The sequence below is a fragment of the Strigops habroptila genome, chromosome 8, assembly GCF_004027225.2.
Source record: "Strigops habroptila isolate Jane chromosome 8, bStrHab1.2.pri, whole genome shotgun sequence".
NCBI lineage: Eukaryota > Metazoa > Chordata > Aves > Psittaciformes > Psittacidae > Strigops > Strigops habroptila.
In genome coordinates, this window is record NC_044284.2 from 32,806,467 (window position 1) to 32,825,077 (window position 18,611).

Below are 18,611 nucleotides of genomic sequence, written 5' to 3' on the forward strand. Positions count from 1 at the left end.
AAACACATGTTATTTGGTCACTGACGGCAGGTGTATGTGGCCCACAGGGGAAACCTGTTGGAGCAAGCCCCTCTGCATATTGCATTATCAACACTGCAGCATCATGCAGCATGTAATGGGTTACCTCCATGGCAGCCAGACAACTGAACCCAAAAAACAACCTAAAATCATTTACAGGCTTTATGCCTCCATTTTCCATAACACGACTGGCTCTAAAGAGAATTTTGTTTGTTTCCAGACTTCCTTAAAAAAAAATTCACCTAGCTTTGACCTCAAATCCTTCTGCTTTGACTGGGCTGAGAGAAGATTGTTCTTTAGGACTCCATCACTTCTTAATTCTCTTAAAGAGATTACTCAAATCTCCTAAACAAATATCAGACTAGATTTTGGATTCAGCATGGGTGCTAAAATGACCTTGCTGATAAAATCAACATGATCTAACCTCGCAAGTTGGAGAGAGATGCCTTGGATGTAATTTTGACTCAGTAGCTACTATCATGGTAAGTTATCTGACTGCTCTGCATCTCTGTTCCCCTATCTCTAATATTCTTGCAGTGTTCCTTGAGAACCAATAGAAAAAATGTCAGATCTTCCAGATCTTTGTGGGAAACGCAATATACTGACGAAGTCACTGGAGCTACACACAACCTGCTGTTTTCTTTTACTAATGCTTGTTGCTTTTTCCTTTTCTCATATTTGAGCTCTCTGGTTCATTTCAGTGTCAGCACGAGGCTGGTTTGCACCACATCCCAACTCCTGTGTTAATCAAAGTGCTATTGTTCAGAAGTGGATTTAGCTTGGTGCATTTGGCAGGGTGCAGTACAGATGCTAGGGCATGATATCATACCCCAGGGTCCTTCGTGGATCCATCTCCTTTGCCTGCCGCCTTTGGGTGATTTCCCCTCTGGGCAGCTGTTAGCCAGAGTTATTTATGTTCTGTGTCTATCTGTGCAGTTTTCTTTTTGTCTCGCTTGGGTTTCAGAAATAGTTAACCCTGCAAAGACAGATGTGGATTTTGGCTGTGTAACAGACAATTTCTTAAGAACCAGGAGTAGCACAGTGAGTTAAGTATTTTTGTCATTGTGCTGTGGCCAGGAATGAAGCATAGAAATTTTATCTGTGATGAGCATTTCACAAAACATAGATAGTTAAGTCAAAACTGTGCCACTTTCAACCTGTATCTCTTTGGTTGTTGTTCTGCTACTGTTCTTTAACCCCAGCAGATTTCCTTGCAGAATCTCTAGCGCCTGTAATGGAAACAATTCCAAATCCAGTGAGAATTCACAGAATATTAAAAAAAAAAAAAAAATCTTGGAGAGCAAAGCCCATCATGACCGAAGCACTTCCATGTACTTTCAAATCTCTTTGCCCAATTTTCAGTTGAATTTACTCTTTTGCTAATCCTAATTTTCCAGTACTCTGCTTACAATATCTAACCAAATATCACTCGTGTGGAAACACATTAAAATTCTGCAACAAGCTGAAACCTATGGCTTCAAAACTCTTGTCAGCTTTGCTTCTCAACTGTCAACATGTAATGGTGGGTATGCCTTCCTCTCCTCGAAAATGTATTAGTCGCGTTCACTGTTCCCTTCCTGAGCACTGTGCTCCATTTCACTCTCACTGTTGTCCATTATGGCAAAAGTATCCTATTTCCACTACAAGTATATCTTGATGCAGAAATATAACCTTTTATGAAAGATTTCTTCAAATGCTATTCTTTAGTTTTCCTTTGTTATTAAATAATTTAATATATTTTTATAAAGAATGTTGACACTGTGATGTGTTGCACATAGACGTTTCAAATAATTGCACTATGGCAAAATACTGGGAATAGTGAACAGTAATCAGAGCTGAGAAACTACGTTATACACTCTGGACTTCTGACAAAAGGAAGAGTGATCTGGTTTTGTTCTGATTGCAAGGGCTGCCATTTGAGCTGGCAGATCAGAAGGCTAATTCCACTACACCACCCTTGGTTCCCCCATCCCAGATGAGGCAGGGCTGGGTCTTGCTTCTGCACAGGGAATGCCATGCAGTGGAGGCACAGCGGATCCGACTCTCTCTAATCCCAGCTGGGCTCCCAGGGCTAAAAGTGTCTGTAAGGACCCCAGGCTGAGTCTGAAAGTGCATCTCCGGATGAGGCAGCTGAAAGTCTCTTTGTACTCAGTAGTGCTGGCTCCCTTCCCTCCACAGCTGTCTCTTTCACTCCCTTCAGGGGCTTGTATTTCTGTGAGCTAATTTAAGGAGAAAAGCCTCTTTAATCCGGTATCTTACAAGCTCAGAGAATGGATTTTTTTTATTTTTAATAACATATAAATATTAAGCTCTTTAGGCAAGGACTTTGTCTTCTAACATCTCTTAAAAATGACTTAGCATGTTGCTGGTGTTAGAGGTGTAAATACTACAATAATATAATAACAGTTTGGAGCTCAGAGGTTTGTTTTATTAGGAATGGGCTCACAAAGTGTTGGCCCAGAAAGGTGGGCTCACTCTGTGTTGTTAAGGAAAAGGCTAAGGTATGAGAAGTGCTTCCCCAGAAGTTAGTTCCGAGCCCTGCCCTGGAAAAGCTTGGGGTCAAGACTCTATTTTGATTTAGGTTTCCTTGTAATTCACAAGGCTTTTCTTGTTTTCCTTCTAAATGCAAAGAGAAATAATAAATTTTTCTTAATAAAGAAAAATTCTTTTAGAAAAGAATATACTGAAAGAGTAATTTAACAGAATAGTAATGTTCTCATACCACAGAGCAAATCTAATACCAACTCTACAAATTTAGTAAGATCTCTGCAAGCAGAGAAGTTCAATCTGAAGTGCACTCTTGAGGTTAAGGCCAATGTCCATTAAGTACAATAGAAATACTTCATCAGCTTCAATACAAGGAGAATCAGGCACCCGCTGTACTTGGATTGTCAGTGGCTGCTGCTGTATTTGCAGAATATTCCACTCAAACTTGCCATGGTCATTAAAATAACATCCAATTTTCACAACAGTACAAGCAATTTCTCAATATAGAATCATAGAATTCTATATGGGTTTAGATTGAAAAGACCTTGAAGATCATCGAGTCCAACCACTAACCTAGCACTGCCAAGTCCACCACTAAACCCTGTGTGCCGCATATAGATGTCTTCTAAATCCCTCCAGGGATGGTGACTCCACCACTTCCCTGGGCAGCCTGGTCCAATGCTTAACAACCCCTTTGGTGAAAAGTTTTTTTCCTAATATCCAATCTAAACCTCCCCTGGTGCAACTTCAGACAATTTCCTCTTGTCCTATCACTTGTTACTTGGAAGAAAATACCAACACCAAGCACTCAAGAAGGACCTGCCTTTCATAAAACCATACTGACTGGCCTGATCACCTGGTTGTACTGTACATGCTGCATGACAGCACTCAAGATGATCTGTGCCATAACTCTCCCCAGCACTAAGATCAGACTGACAGGTCTGTAGTTCCCCAGATCCTCCTTCCAGCCCTTCTTGTAGCCAGGCTACAAGATATGCTAACTTCCAGACAACTGTGACCTCCCTGCTGAGCCAGGACTGCTGATAAATGAAAGTGGCTCAGTGAGCCCCTCCACCGCTTCCCTCAATACTCTTGGGTGGATCCTGTGTGGTCCCATAGACCTGTGTGTGTCTAAGCGGTGTAGCAGGTTGCTGACCATTTCCCCTTGGATTAGGGGGCTTCATTCCACTCATCTGTGTCTCCCAACTAAGGAGGCTGAGTACCTGAAGAAAAACTGGTCTTATTATGAAAGACTGAGGCAAAGGCGGCATAAGTAGCTCAGCCTTTTCCTCATCCATTGTTACTATGTTTCCCCCACATCCAATAAAGGATGAAGATTGTCCTTTTGTTTCCTTTTGTTTCCTTTTGTTGCTAATGTATAGAAATGTATAGAAACAGTTTTTATTGCCTTTTAGGCCACTAGTCAGATTAAGGTCTAGTTGGATTTACCGAATATTTCATCTGCCTCTTCATGCTGGTTGAGTGGTCTGTAACAGAATCCGACCATGGTATCTGCCTTGGCTTCCAGCTCCTCCTGTTTGTTGCCCATGCGGTGTGCATTGGTGTAGATGCACTTCCCACCACCTTTTTTGTGGGAGAAGCCCTAATTCCTATGTGACCATTCTCAGACCTTCCATGATTTCTAACATATATCTAATATAACCCTCTGCTTTTGAATGAAAAGAGCAGGAGGCATTGCTGTGTTTATGCCAGAGCCATTTCCTCCATTAAACAAGAACCAAGTTGGTCCAGAAAAATCACAAGTGGGTGGGAGGCAAATATCAGACCTTCTTAAATGAGGTGTAATCAATAGGTGGACTCCATACAAGAATCCTTGGCTAGTCCTCTGAGGATCCCTAGAGTCAACAAAAGACAGGGCACCCATCTTGCAATGATTACAGCATTGTGTTGCTATCCGTTTCACTAATGGCCAGTTCATTGTACTCTAACTTCTTCTTTATTACCCATGGAATAAAGAAGTATCTTTATTCCAGCTGGAAGTGATCACCTTCCTTACACATAAAGGCTCCATGCATAATCCATGTGGAATTCAACAGGCTTCAATGTGCATGGAAAAGGTTGGCCAATGCAACTGCTCTGCATCCAGCTATCTCAGTCTATCATTTTTTGCAGGTCCCATCAATGTCTCCCAGTTGAGTGTTCCATTAACTTGTTCACCCCTTATTTCTTAAAAAAGACCAGAAGTAATCTTGATCCCCCTTATCTTGCTACACTATTATCTTGCTGCATTCCTAGTGGCTTCACACAGAGATTCTGTGAAACTATGTTTTTTCATCTAGCTCAAAATTGGCTTAGAGGAAGACAGTGCAAAGAGGTCTTTCTTTAAGCAAGCTAGAAATAGAAATGAAAGTCTTAGTTTGTGGCTGATTTTAATTCAGATCAGATTAGAGGAGTGTTTGTTTTACTGCAGTTTAAGAGAAGGGAGCATTTCTCATTTGAGATGGGAGGTTGATTCCTATTAGGTCCTCCCTTTAGATCAGTCCAGTAAAGGAGCCCAGGATGATTCACACACCCTTGTGTGCTGGAACCAGCTATTAGCCCATCCCTGGTAGCTCTGGAAAGAGCATCGCTACTGGTCATGATGTCAGTAGTGTCCTTTCCCCTGATGAACTGAGGGTATCTGTAATGGAAAAAGGAAGTGTTAAGATTCGCAGCTGCTTAAACACAACTGTCCAGGAAGGAAACATACTGAATCCACTTTAGTGTAGGATTGAAGTAATTTTATGGATCATAATTTGAAATAGCTTATGTACTAATAAATACAGTACAGAAGCTTTCAAGTTTGAAGAAAGCCTCTATTGTTTCAGAAAGCACAGTTCAAAAACTATTGATCTATTTATACAGATAAGCACCCAACAGAGTTATCAGAATCAATGCAAACACTCAGAAAAAGATTCAATATAAATAATAATAAATAAGTAAAGACCCAGGAAATAGAAAAGTACAATTTAAAACTAATGGAAATGTTGAACCAAAGACTAGCTGTTTATATGCATTTCTGCAAAGGCAATTCTGAGAAAGGGAAAAGAGAGTGCAAAAAGTAAGTGGATAATTTCAGAGGTGGCAGATAAGAGAACAGACAAGCAACATCCAACTCAAGGGAGATGGGCAATGGTTAGAAAGTGGTGGAAGCAACAATGGATTTTTTTCAGTTTTGTTTTTTATATATGAATCTAAAAGTACATTGTACAAAACAAGTCCTGAGCACTGTTATTGAAGTCAACCCAGGGGAAAGTAAAGGAGCAGCAGCACATGTATTCACAATCATGTGTTTTCCATGGCTGGGTGGTCTCATTTTGCACCCGTGTTCTTTTCTAAGGTTGAGAAAAGTTTTGACGTGAACCCTGTTTCTTTGATTTGTTGAGCCGCTTTTCATCTGCCCTGGTTGCGTCTGAAGCTGCCATGCAATGGGATGGGATGGGATGGGCCAGCCACCACCACCACCAGTCTTTCAAAGTACATATCAGCCAGTTCATCACTTCAGGATTTAGGCTGATGACCCTATGGTAGGCTTTGGGTCATGCCAATCCTACACTGTTGTGTGGACAGCCTATTTTGAAAATATTTAAATTCTTCTTTGAGGCCTGGTGACATCCAGGAGCCCAAACTGCTCAGTGCTGGGTACAGCAGTAAATAAAGGCCAGCTCCAGCCCTGGGCAACTCACAACATGCTCTAGTTTCATTTCAGGTGTGGCACAGCCAAAAATACAAAGACAGGTTCACACCAAGTGCCGTCTCACCCACTCCAGTGCATTGCATCTTACCCTGTAAAGTAAATCCCAGATGTGAGCATGCTTTGCTTGGCTTTAAATGAGGAATGGCAGAAAAGGTCACAAGACAGTACAATTTCATCTCATCCACTTTAGTGCACATGAAAATATTAAGAGCTTGCAAAAAATAATAATAATTATCAGCTGGAAAAGAAATTGGTTTAGCCTCGAAGGCTGAGTCCTTCAGGAGAAGTTAATCAAATTTTGCCAGAAAGATTTAAACTTTTCCTAAAATAAGGGAATAGGTTCCATTGCAGTCCCAATGCAGCAAAACAGACATATATCTTGTGCACTGTTTCTGTGAACATCTGATGTGAATCAGCATTGTTTGCGCTTCAGTTACCATGTCCCAGAAATCAAGCACCTCTTCTCCCTGCAGATAGCCTGAGCACACCTGGAATGTGAGTGAGCAGGAGTTAGCATGAGCCTGAACCTCAGAGCATCTTGGTGCAGCCACATAGACGCAAAGCCAAGTACCTGCCATGACTGCAGAGGTTACAAGACAGTTGTTTGGCTGGCACAAGTCAACGCATCACTGTCAAAATCAGTGGAGGTGCTCTGGTGAACGCTGAACCACGCTGAACCTGGGCAGTAAGCGCAGAGAGAACAGATCCAGGTGGTGGGAAAGAAGAGAGAGTGGGAAGAGACAGAAGACACCAGGCGAATAGGAGAGGGAGATCAGGAAGTGACCTCAGGTTATAGAGCACAATATTTAAAAAAAAACAACCGGGGCAAAAGTACTTTGACAGAGAACATAATTAAATTGTGGAGCTTCTTGACAGAAGATCCAGTGAAGGTTACAATGAGAGATGGCTTGGGACAAAGGTTAGACAGTTCTGAAACCTGCCAACTGCAGGATACCAGGAGGGTGCATGAGGCCCCACAGGCTGGTCACAGCACCCCTTGCAGTTTGGTGCAGGTCCTTACACCCGTACCAAGCACCCACCAGTGGGAGCCTGGCACCGAATGGGGTGGACCTGGGCTTTCGCCTGGCATCGCTGCTCCTCGCATATCTTCCAGGAGGGAGGAGCAGAGGGCAGGTCACAGGCTGATGTAATTCAGCTCCACTGAAATCAAACTAGACATCAGGATGCAGCTAAAAGACTGATGAACTCAGCGCTGGAGAGAGGGTAACACTGCTGAGTTTCATAAGTGGTCCAAAGGACACTGAGGGGAAGAAAGAGAGAGATGGGTTAAAGGTTTAAAAAGCATTTTGATAAAACAAGAAGATATTGTCAAAAAGTCAAGCAAAAGCCAAGATGTAGCCAGATCTGCTCTTATTTAACCTTCAGAGTGAGATCAGGTCTCAGCCTTTCTATTCTTGGTAACAGCTGATGAACACAGTGTAACAAGGTATTAATAAACATCTGCCCAGCTCTTAGATTAACATGGGGAAGAATTAATGGAGGTCTTAGCATGTTCATATTTTCTAATTACGCAGATGACTTTATTTATAGAAATAATAGGGAGAATGGAAATTTTCACTGACACCATGTCAATATATGTAATGAAATCCAATCATTTAATTGGATTACATTTGGCTAAGGAGCCATATGAATAAAAGGCCCTTCTTAAAACAGTTCAGTGGTCAGTATGTACTTCGTGTTAAAGAGCTATCAAGATTAATATTCTTTTCAATGAATCAGTGGGAAAATTAGTAATTTCTGACATATCTATTCCTGTGTCTCTGACCCTGAGACGGACAGGGCTGGGGACAAATCTTTCTACCAGGAGAGGTGAAGGCCACTGCCCCTTGTGTAGCTGCCTGGTTTTCTAGATCCTCTCTGAACAACCGTTCCCTCGAGCCCCTGAAGTATCCAAAATAATAAAATGATGCCCAGACTGAAGTCTGTGCTATATTTTGGTTGTTGCTGGCCGTGGCTAAGCCAGCTCATGCGTCAGCTCTGCTTCATGCAATGCCCTGCACTCTGCTACTGGTGATAAAGTATCACCACTGGTTCTGTGGGAACGATATCACACTATACCACTGAGATAAATAAAGCACAATTTAAACCTTGATATGTTTAAGCCTCCTAAGAGAGGGGGAAAGGCCTATAAAACTCCTGCTAAAGGAAACGTGGCTGTTTGAATCTTTTGCAGCTTGTTAGGTAAACCCTGAAGCCAGCTTTTATTGGGAGGTGCTGGCATTGGTACTAGAGAGCTGCTGGGGTTTAAGGCGGCTCTGGACTGACTATGGTTGTTTCTCAGGGTTTTAAAATATGTTTCATAATGTTCAGTTCAGTTAGGCAGTTTGGATCTTTTCTCCCAGAAACAGGGAAAAATTAAATAAAGCTACAATTATGGTGACAGATGTTCTGTTATACACAGAGCATTGCTAGTAATTTTGCTCCTTGCACATTGAAGAAGGAGATCTGGAGCGATGATGAAAAGCCAAGAAAGTCCTCTGGTTCTCCCTTGTTTTTCCAGAATGTGTTTCCTAATCCATTCTGATCTTCCAAAGCTATCAGTCTGAATTAATGAAAACAGAGCAAGGAAATGTTACTATTTCTATTAATTATAGAGGCAGGTTTGTGCGATAAACAGAATTCATATCCCTATGGTGCTGCCTAAGTACCTATAATTCAGCTGCTCCTCTCACAACTGCAACATCTTCTTCACATTGTTTCACAAATTAGCAAACCTGAAATCAGCAGCCGTGTACAGTGTGATGAAATTTAGTTTAACTATAGGGGATCTGATGTGCTGAAATCCACAGGTGGCATTGCAGTGCTGCTTTTCACTGTGACTGAGTTACAGCTCCCAAATTAAGTACTCCTAGATCAGCTTCATGTTTTCCGTAGAAGTGAAAATACGGTTTCTCAGGAAATACTGTCAGTTGCTTGCTGCCATTGCTCATACTCTTCCAAGTTCTGACAAGCTAACAGTTGGGAAGATAGTCTTTCAGAGATAAGCAGAAAGGGGGGTACAGGGCACAGCTGCAGCCAACCTGACTTTCAAGGTCAGTCAATTGGCTTGTATTTACTACAGAGTACAATGGAGTAACAACCCACACATGGATATCTTTTCTCAGTAGCCCATGTTCAATATGTGCATACTCCATGGAAATTTATTTTGTGGGTCAAAACCTTCAGAAATAGAACTGGCGGTGCTGTCTCCCTCTCCTACCACCTTAACACCAGTATTGGCATCTTGTGGAAGGATTAACAGTAACAATGGGTTGGATGAGCATCTTCTGTCACCCTATGGTCACCTTCATATCAGACCAAGCCTGGGACTAGAAAGCCACAAAAGGAGCTAGCTGATGAAAGCACTGTTGCTCCAGCAGCAGCAAAGGAAGTGAGAGCTGTCAAGGTGGTGGCAGAAAAGTGAAATTCCTGAGGGCATAAAGAGGAGCTGGAAAGGTGCAGAGTGGTAGTCATTCTTGTTCCACTTTAGCTTTCCACCTTCCATATTAAATGAACTTTGCTTTTCTCTGCATCTGAGAAAGAGGAGGCAAATTGCTGATTCCAGGTTGACAAATGCATTTGATAGCAGGGCTCCCGCAACAAGCTCAGAGCATTGCACCAGCAAACTGGTCTGACTGGGGAGCACTCTGGCAACTGAAATATACCCCAGTAACAACATTTTCCAATAGCTGTAAGGCACCAACAGCAGACCACTTTTGATGGCAACATGTTCTGATGGCAAATAAACAAAAAAGGAAAAGGCAGGCACTTCTCTGGGCTATAATGCAAAATGTTGATTTCTTTTATCTATTACTCACACTGCTGCTGGTGTTATATTTTAAGCATTTGACTCAGACATTTGAGTGGAAAAGCAATAATTCTTGACTTTGATTGAATATTGGACATGAATTTCCATTGTGACAAAAGGTAAAAATAAATACATACAACATGAAGAAATAAAAAAGCTAGTATTGCACAAAATGTTCCACATCAATTTTTTAATCTTTACAGATACTGAAAAATCTCTCTTTTGGCTTGCATGAAGGTCAAAATACAGTTTTTGAGCATTCCATCAGCAAGGATTGTATTTAGATACTGAACCTCCTTCCAATTAAAGAAGAATATTTCTTCAATTACATCCAACATCAGTCCAGCTGTTAGGATTTCCCAAGGGACCACAGCAAATTGAAGAAATGCCTTTGCTCTGATGCTGACAGGTTCTGTGGCATTGCCCTACCACTTCACATGCTTCTGCTTTCAGCTCCTGACCTCGCTGATGTAAATAAGAGTAGAATCAAGTACCTGGTCTCTTCTGAAGTACATTCAAAGAGCATGGAAATGATAGATTTCCTTAAGCTAGTACATCAGTTTTAAAAGAAGAAATCAAAAAAAGCTGAGCTGAGGAAATCATGACAGCATTTCCAGTCTAAGGAAGAGGAGCAGGTGGGGGTGAAAGTTAAATTTTATACTCTACGAAATAAAAATCCAGTCCATATTACAGCTGCCCCTGATTATATTTTTCTCTAATTGAATTACTACTATCAAATTAATATGGGGGGAAAGCTCTCTGAACACATCAGGAAGAAGACTACCAGCTTTTATTTACTAACTACACCGTATTACAGTGTTATAACAGGGACAGCTCAAGTCATCTGCAGGGTGTTGGCTGTAACCTTAACAAGTTTTCCTACAGTTATGTTTGTTTACATTGATCTAAATAAATTTAAAATTAAAATACCAGCTTTTAGTAGCAAGATAGGATCTTGAGGATTTCTACATATGAGAAACATTTTTGGTTAAATTTACCTTAGCAGCCTCCTCAGTCACAAGCTCTGCTGTAAAGCACCTTTATAATGAGATACACACCCACTGTATTCCATGGGAGGTGGAAATGGTCTTCAAGATTTCAAGGTTAATGTGAAAACATAGCTTTTCTGCATTTTGATTCAAATGTAATTTACATGATTACTGGGGCTTAGGGATTCTTAGGAGAAACAGAGGCAGGAAGAGCTTTCATTAAAGCATCAGAAGGGTGAAAATTAACAGGCAAATGTTAAGCTGCCCTAAAAATTAGAGAATACAGTCATAACCTACATGTTCTGATTTTCAAAATATATTTCCTTGTTTTATTAATGGCAGTATCAAATGCTTAGTAAAAGCCTCTTGTTGGGAAGAAGGTGGGTGGACAATGGGATGGCCAAATGATGGACCCCTTATAGAAAAAGACCAGAGAAGGTACGATGGTGCAGGCTGAATCTGTGGTAATTCTTTGAACAAATCCCATCTGCCTGGCAACCAAGGGTCAGGGCACACTCTTGCTTTCTTGGCAAAAATGTGTCTTCAATGTACATTTTAGCAGCCAGAATCTGCTTCTAATCTCCCTTGCAACTTTTGGCATGTTAGGACAATGGATTTTCTCTTGATCCTGATAGTTCCTGTCATTCAGCAACTGCTGGGTGGCAGCTGGCCGACATCAGCAGCACAGCCCTGCTGCCCAGAGCAATGCCAGCAGAGTACAAGGATGATCGATCCCAGTGAGTTGCCATGGGGCTCTCCAGCTTGGGAGTGTCCCCAAGACAGAGATGGGATGTTTGTCTGAATGTCACTCCTTAATGGTGAGGAATTTTGTGCCTACAGCAGATGAACTGTTTCCCCCTTTGTGAAGTTTTTTCACATTGCAAGTGCCAGTTCCCAACACAGCAGCTAGCTACCCTTGAGCGTGTGAAAGGGGATGGTGCACAGAGCTGCTGGAAAACAGTGAGAGCTTGTTCCCTGATGAAGGGTCCAACACATATGGACCTCACACATCCACATGTGTAGGCACATAGCATGTCCTGGACACCACCACTGTGTAAGGAGTTGTGAGAGACGGGTAGGAAGCCAGCCACACTAAGATGCCCATGCACAATCTTGCAATTCACCTCAGCAGTGGGGCAGAGGAGTGGGAAACAGGATAGGAAATAACGGGATTTAGGGGCCTGAGTTAGGAACTCTCCTGAATCTGCAACCTCCCCTGGTCATCAAAAGTTGGACTGCTGGGCAACAACGTGGTCAGGTGAACCCACTTGTGTAGGAGAAGCAGTTCAGTGCCAGATCTCACACTGACTTTGCTAGAAAGGCAGTTCTTGCTAAAATATTTTGCACTTGAACGTCTGTGCCAAGATGGGTATCTTCCAGGAGCTACTACAAAATAACTTCCCACAACTGGCCCAGTAACCAAAAATCTATTCCTGCTCCCTGACAATTTCAGCATGCTGCCAGTGCAGTTTTGCTGTCACCAATTTGTTAAGGCAGTTTTGCCCAGCACTGCTGAAAAGGAAAACATTCACTATACCCTAGAGGAACGAAGTGTGGAAGTCCTGTTATCACTGACAGAAGTTTTGTCTCTAATTTTCCATCTGCTCTTCTGAATGTTAACCTACAGTATTGGCACATAAGCTTAAATGATAAATAGGGATTCCAAATAGAAAGCAACAAAACATTAGTCAGATAGGCTGGTGGTGTCTGCAAAAATGTGGTGTGGGTGCTCATGTTTCAGGAAAGGGAAATTATAGGATAAAATAATGTTGCTATGTTATGTTGCTTGAGGGGAAATGCTAGCACAGAATAGGATGAAGTAATGGGTCAAAAGCAGACTTATTTATTTCTTTGATCTTTAATCCATATGGGATCCTGCACAGCTCCTCCTTCCTATTCTTATTGTTATTTGTGTTTACCAGCCACGTAAAAAAGCGCATAAGGCAAGAAATCTGAGAAGAGACTAATAATGCGATGCACAGTGTTAACTCATTGGTTTTGGAAATATCCATTTATCTTGGTTAAATAAAAGCTTAGCCCAAGTACTAAGCCAAGTAATCATGATTAGGGAGAGAAAAAGACATCCACCTCTTTGGAAACTCAATACTCTTTAACAGTAATCGCACTGCAGTTAACATTGTTCGAAGCTGGATGATTGCTGTAATTAATATAGACTGTTGCCATATGAGGAGTGGAAGCGTCTGTGCCTGCTCCTACCCTCGTTTGCATTTCTAGACCAACTATGAGACCAAAATACATTGGGGTTTTGTTTCATAGACATGGCCCCTTCACTGTTCAGAATGCTCCACTGGCATCAGAGGACTGCAGAGATTTTGTTATCTTTGTTGGTTCAAAACTGTGTAGAGGGAATATGTACACTGTTCTCTCTTAGAGACACTGCTTTTGTTCTTTCTCATTATCTTTTTTCCTGACTCTCAAAAATTGGTTTTATGCTAAAAAATGTATTATAATAACACATCTATAAAGAGATCCACAAGCTCTCAAGTTATGGGTTTTCTAAGGAGGCTAAATCTGTATCTGCACCATCCAGTGTATCATGCACCGAACTCATCCACAAGCCATGCGATTTAGTGCTTACACTGATTTGTGACCTAACAGACTGGTGCAGCACTGTACTAAGCCTGGCTCAGCATCCTAGTCTCAGTAGTCATTTGACTCATTGATTCTGCCAGTTTTCCCATCCACTTCATACCACTACTTCTGTAGATTTCATTACTACTTTTCCAGAATATGCAGCCATTCCTACTTTCTCTTGTGCGTACACATCCCTATTTTCTTTTATATTGTGTTCCCTGTCTTTCTAATATCCTGCCTTAATGTAACACACTTAATTTTTAACTTTCTCCCAGTCTTGCCCATCAAGCTGGATCTGATCTGTGTCCTAACTATGAATCCATTAGGAACGCTTCCTTCTCCTTAAGTTAAAATCATCCTCTGGGGCATGCACCTTCCCTATAGGAATTGGGATTTTACACTTTTTTTTTCTAGTCAAGCGGTATGTTTCTGTCCTTAATATGTGCCTTGGAAATCCTTACCAGTAGGCAAAGCAAACCAGGGAGTTCCAGAGAGCACCTGCATGGGTTCAACAGTCCATGGAGAAGTGACCATGTTGCACACAATTTAGACTCAAAAAACAACAGGCGTCTGCCTCTATAAAATTAAATTTTTAAAAAATAAGAGCACTTGAAATATTCAACTCTGTGAAAATTACACAAAATGTATGCAGGAGAAAAAAATCTCCAGTGCTTTTCTACAGCACTTGGGCATGAAATTCTGTTTTCTGAATTTGACACATCAGTTGATCATATTTAACTAAGAGGGCTACTGGTGGTGAAGTCTGTGTCCTGAAAGGATGAGGACCCACCACAGAGTGTTTATGCTGCAGAATATACGCTTTTGTAATAAGACAAAAAGGAAAGAGCCTCATGAGATCTAAGCTGGATGTTTGCTTTTACCACAGAGGTGCTTATTTCACAGCTCCATGCCTCAGTATCAGTAGTATGGAGGTATTATATCTGTCTTTCCCCATCAAGATCTTTTCTTAGTCTCAAGAGAGACAAGTAATTTCTACTCAGTGTCTGTTATAACCAGGTTTCCAAGCTGATGAGGTCAGAACTCTTCACAACCTATCTGTAGACATCCTTTTGCATTCAGAGGTTCCCCAGCAGGTCCAAAGGACCAGTCATGGGGGAAGTATGACAGCCAGGCAGCTGGAGACCCAAGCTCACACTCCTCTCATTTCTCCAATCTGGCAATCTCAGAAATTTACATCTCAACTAACTGTTCCTTGCATATGCCAGCAGATTTAATACATCACTGACTGACAGCCAGGGAAACTCAACCAGCACATGGTTAAATCACTTGCTTGAATTTCCAGGTCACACTGGCAGGGCTGATGCAGATCTCCTGGTCTTCTTCTTTGGCCACTGTTTTGGATCGGATCTTTTACTAACTTACCTGCACAAACCCAGTACAAAGTGATTGCCTGAAATAGCAGAGTAGCTTTATACTGATACTCGAAGCAGGAAGCCAACCTGCTTACTGGGAGAGCAGTGTGGGCTGGTGGACTTGAGCACCAGTCTAGACCAGGGATGAAGCCAGTAAAAAACTGGTGCAAATCACCTCCTTGCTCCGTGCCTCTGTGTCACACCTGTACTTTTGCAGTATTGACAGATATCTCTGGGTAATGATCTTTAGTAAAATGTGACATGTGAAACCTCAGCGGCAGTCTAGTATTCATGCTGACTGCCCACCCATTAGCAGTGCATGCATTTGGCCAGCTGCAGTCTGTTAGATCTTCGAAAAAATTAAGAAGGAGATTAAATGAAGACTGCTGCATTTTCCACAGAAAATAAAGCCAAACAACAGCTAAAGCTGGGGAGGGGAGGGCGGAAAGAGGAGCAGAGAAAGCAGACCAAAGGCAACATAACAGTTGTATTTGTTTTTTAATCCCATCTCTTTTAGTGTCTGTGATGAGCTCTGTAAATAAAAGAATCTAACTGAATTAGAATTTCAATGTGTCCTGAGCAGATTGGAGCTGTTTCCATTCATGAGCAGCACGTCCCAGCTGTAATTGCCTGCTTACTTATCCACACAGCTCTTTACAGCTAATCCAAATGCAGACTCAAAAATAAATAGTGCCAGAGCATTCACTTCCCTCTGGGTAGTAGTTTTAGCTCGCCTCTGCTTTTGCTTTGTTCCGGCTGGTGCTCTCAATGGCACAGGGCCTGACTCAAAGGAGATAAAAGATGATTGACCCGCTCACGGAATTACGTGGCAGAAAAACCACTCCTGCTGTATCTGCCCCGCCTGCTTGTGCTTTTCCTCTGGGTGCTGCTTTGTGTCTGTTTATCTTTCTCTGCCCTCACCTCTCTCCCCAGCCACATCACTCGTGTGATCAGTTTCTCCTTCGTGGCTTCCCTAAGAGCTGCTAGTGCCCACCCTGTCCTCAGCAATGCCTCATCCTTCCTCTCCCTCGGCTCCCACTTGCAAACACACCACCAGGGTTTTAGCACTGCTTTCCTGAAAAGAAACACTCTCTTCAAGGATATTTAAAAGCTGTGCACTTCTCAGATCAGGTCTTCTCTGGAAGGGTGTAAAGCTGAGGCACAGCTGCACAAAGCTGGAGCTAGAGGGGCTGTCCCCATGAATGGGACATGGCACTTCCTCAAAGCAAGGCTCTGCCTTTGCTGTTTGACATGGAAATCTCTCCTCCCTCCACACTGGGAGGAAGATGGCTGTCCACCGTCTTTTAGGCTATTTTCTCCACTACATCCAGCACAGACTTTGGCTAAGTCTCAGCAGCCTCTGTGCCTCTGTTCACCACCTGTAAATTGGCAATGCCAACATCCTGTTGCATCACAGTTTGGGGATGTAAATCCCAGGGTCCTGAAGTAACAGTGGTGCAGGGGCATGAGTCAAGTCAGAAGCCACTTCACTTCAGCACAGTCAGAAGTGTATAGCTCAACTGCGCAACCAGTTAGTCTTAAAAATTGCCTTTTCAGTATCCAAAAGAGCCTCCTCTGATCTGATCAAGTAGGCACCCACAAAATCTCAGCTGGAAAAAGGGTCATTCTCTCTTGGATGACGAGAGACTGACTTCAGCATGGAGCTAGAGCTGGAAACACCTCCCAGCCCTGGGAGTGGAGGAGCAATGCAACAGTGAGCCTCCACTTCACCTCCTTTCTCTCGTCCTTTCTCCATTTCCCACTAGGTTTGTCATGGCATGACTGCAAAACACAGAGCATCTTCACTGCCAAACAGCCTGGTCCAGGGCCATATAGCTCTTCTGGTGCAGTGCAGCACCCAAAGTGATATATCCTTCTGCAGTTACAGAGAATTGTGCTAAAATGTAAAGGATAGCAGAAAGTGAAGTAGTGCAGCACTTTGACTGCTCTCATTCTCCCTCCCAGGATCCTTCCCCATCAATGTAATACTGCCTGGTCTTTGGCAGAGCAGGTCTCCCCATAAAACTCTCTTGGCTCAGCTGACTGGGGACATGTTGCAGGGGTATGACCCAGCACTTGCCACTGCTGCACCCCCTCCCAAAGCCAGCCCATTTCACAGGCAGATTGTGCCCTTCTCTGAAGGCAGAGAGCAGCTGAGATGATGAATATAGTGCTTGTCCGATGTGTCACTTGCTACGTAAATTTGGATTCAGCACAGAAAGCTAAAAATGTTTGCAAAGTCCTGACAGGCAAAGGGGACAATTATCCTCAGCTGTTCCTCACAAATGCTGATCCCCAGTGACTGCAATGTGCCAAGAGAGGCATTGCCTCGTGCTTGGATTGTAAACTCATCAGCACCAAAACATGAGCATGGTAATAAGGGCTGGCTCTTCACTAGATGCTCTGCTACCTGGGGATAGCCTGAAAGTATCTTCTGCTAGGTACAGTGATGGAACTAGCACATCCCTTGTACTACATCCCAGATGAGGAAGCTGAGGCCATAGCATCAGAATGCTCCAAGGTGGCCATAAGAAGAAAAGTTTGGGCTCTCTTGCGTGTGATGACAGATAGTAGCTGCCTCCTTTTTAGCTGATCTGGGGACACAGGAATTTCTTCAGAGAGTTGATGTTTCAGTGAACTAATCAGAATAATTAAGTCTAACACAGTGTGGCTAAGGTAAGTGAAACAAGTCGTCATGGGGATAGTAGTGTCTCGGAAGAGGCGCTGGGGGAAAAAAAAAAGAAAAGAAAAAATGGAGAAGGAAGTTAAAGTTAGAAAGATCAGGAAGAATAAAGACTATAAAGTCTACAGCCATGCTGTGTGAGCTACTTAGACTTGAACTAGGAAGGTAGCTCTTGGGAAAAAGCTTGGAAAAGCAGCCTAGGGATGAAAAACATCCTTAAAAGGCAAGGCATGAAAGTTTTTTCTAATCGCAGAAAGACAGCACTCAAGAAAAAAACATCTTGAGATGGAAACCTGTAAGATTTAGAGGTTACTTTGGAATATTTATTTTTGAAGTGTGAATATATTGCGATTTGTCACATAGCAAAGAGGTATAGATATCTCAGCCTCTCTGAATCTCTCTCTTACTCCTGTATATACTGGGAGAGGGAATTAACAATTGTAAAAGATGACTTCAAGTTAAATGAAATTTTACCTTTGAAAACAAACACAAATGCTGCTGTACTCCACACACAGCTAAGCTGCATCGCCATGTAATGGCTTCAGTTGTCACTGGCAGCCCTGTCCTCCTCCTTTTGACATGGAGTGTCCGAGACATGCCTGTGCCATGGGAGCCCAGCAAGACCACCAGTGTATTTATCTCCCTCATTCAACTAAAAAACTAGACGGAGAGCTCAGCTCTGAGCTCTGGGGAGATTTAGGAGAAGGGCCAGGAATAGAGGTGAATTCATTAATGAAGCATCATTAGCCTCAGTCTTCCTGAACTCTTGTCAGTACATTAACACCAGCTGCCCACTGTCCATTTTCCCTTTGCCATAATAAGGAACCCCAAATTCAAGGTCATCTGCTAGTTGGATTAGTCAGTTAGTACAGCCAGAACTCCTGAGATGCTCCAATGAGAACAGTTATTTGTGTCACTCTGTCCTGCAACATGTCCATTAGCTTGCAGTACAGCAAAGTCT

At 42.5% G+C, this 18,611-nt stretch overlaps 1 protein-coding gene across 8 annotated transcripts in view; it reads left to right on the forward strand.

The window, feature by feature from the left end:
- The window catches only part of LOC115611170 (calcium-activated potassium channel subunit beta-2), a 150,103-nt gene that overhangs the window by 109,515 nt on the left and 21,977 nt on the right, over positions 1-18,611 (forward strand). The gene's annotated exons all lie outside the window — the stretch shown is intronic.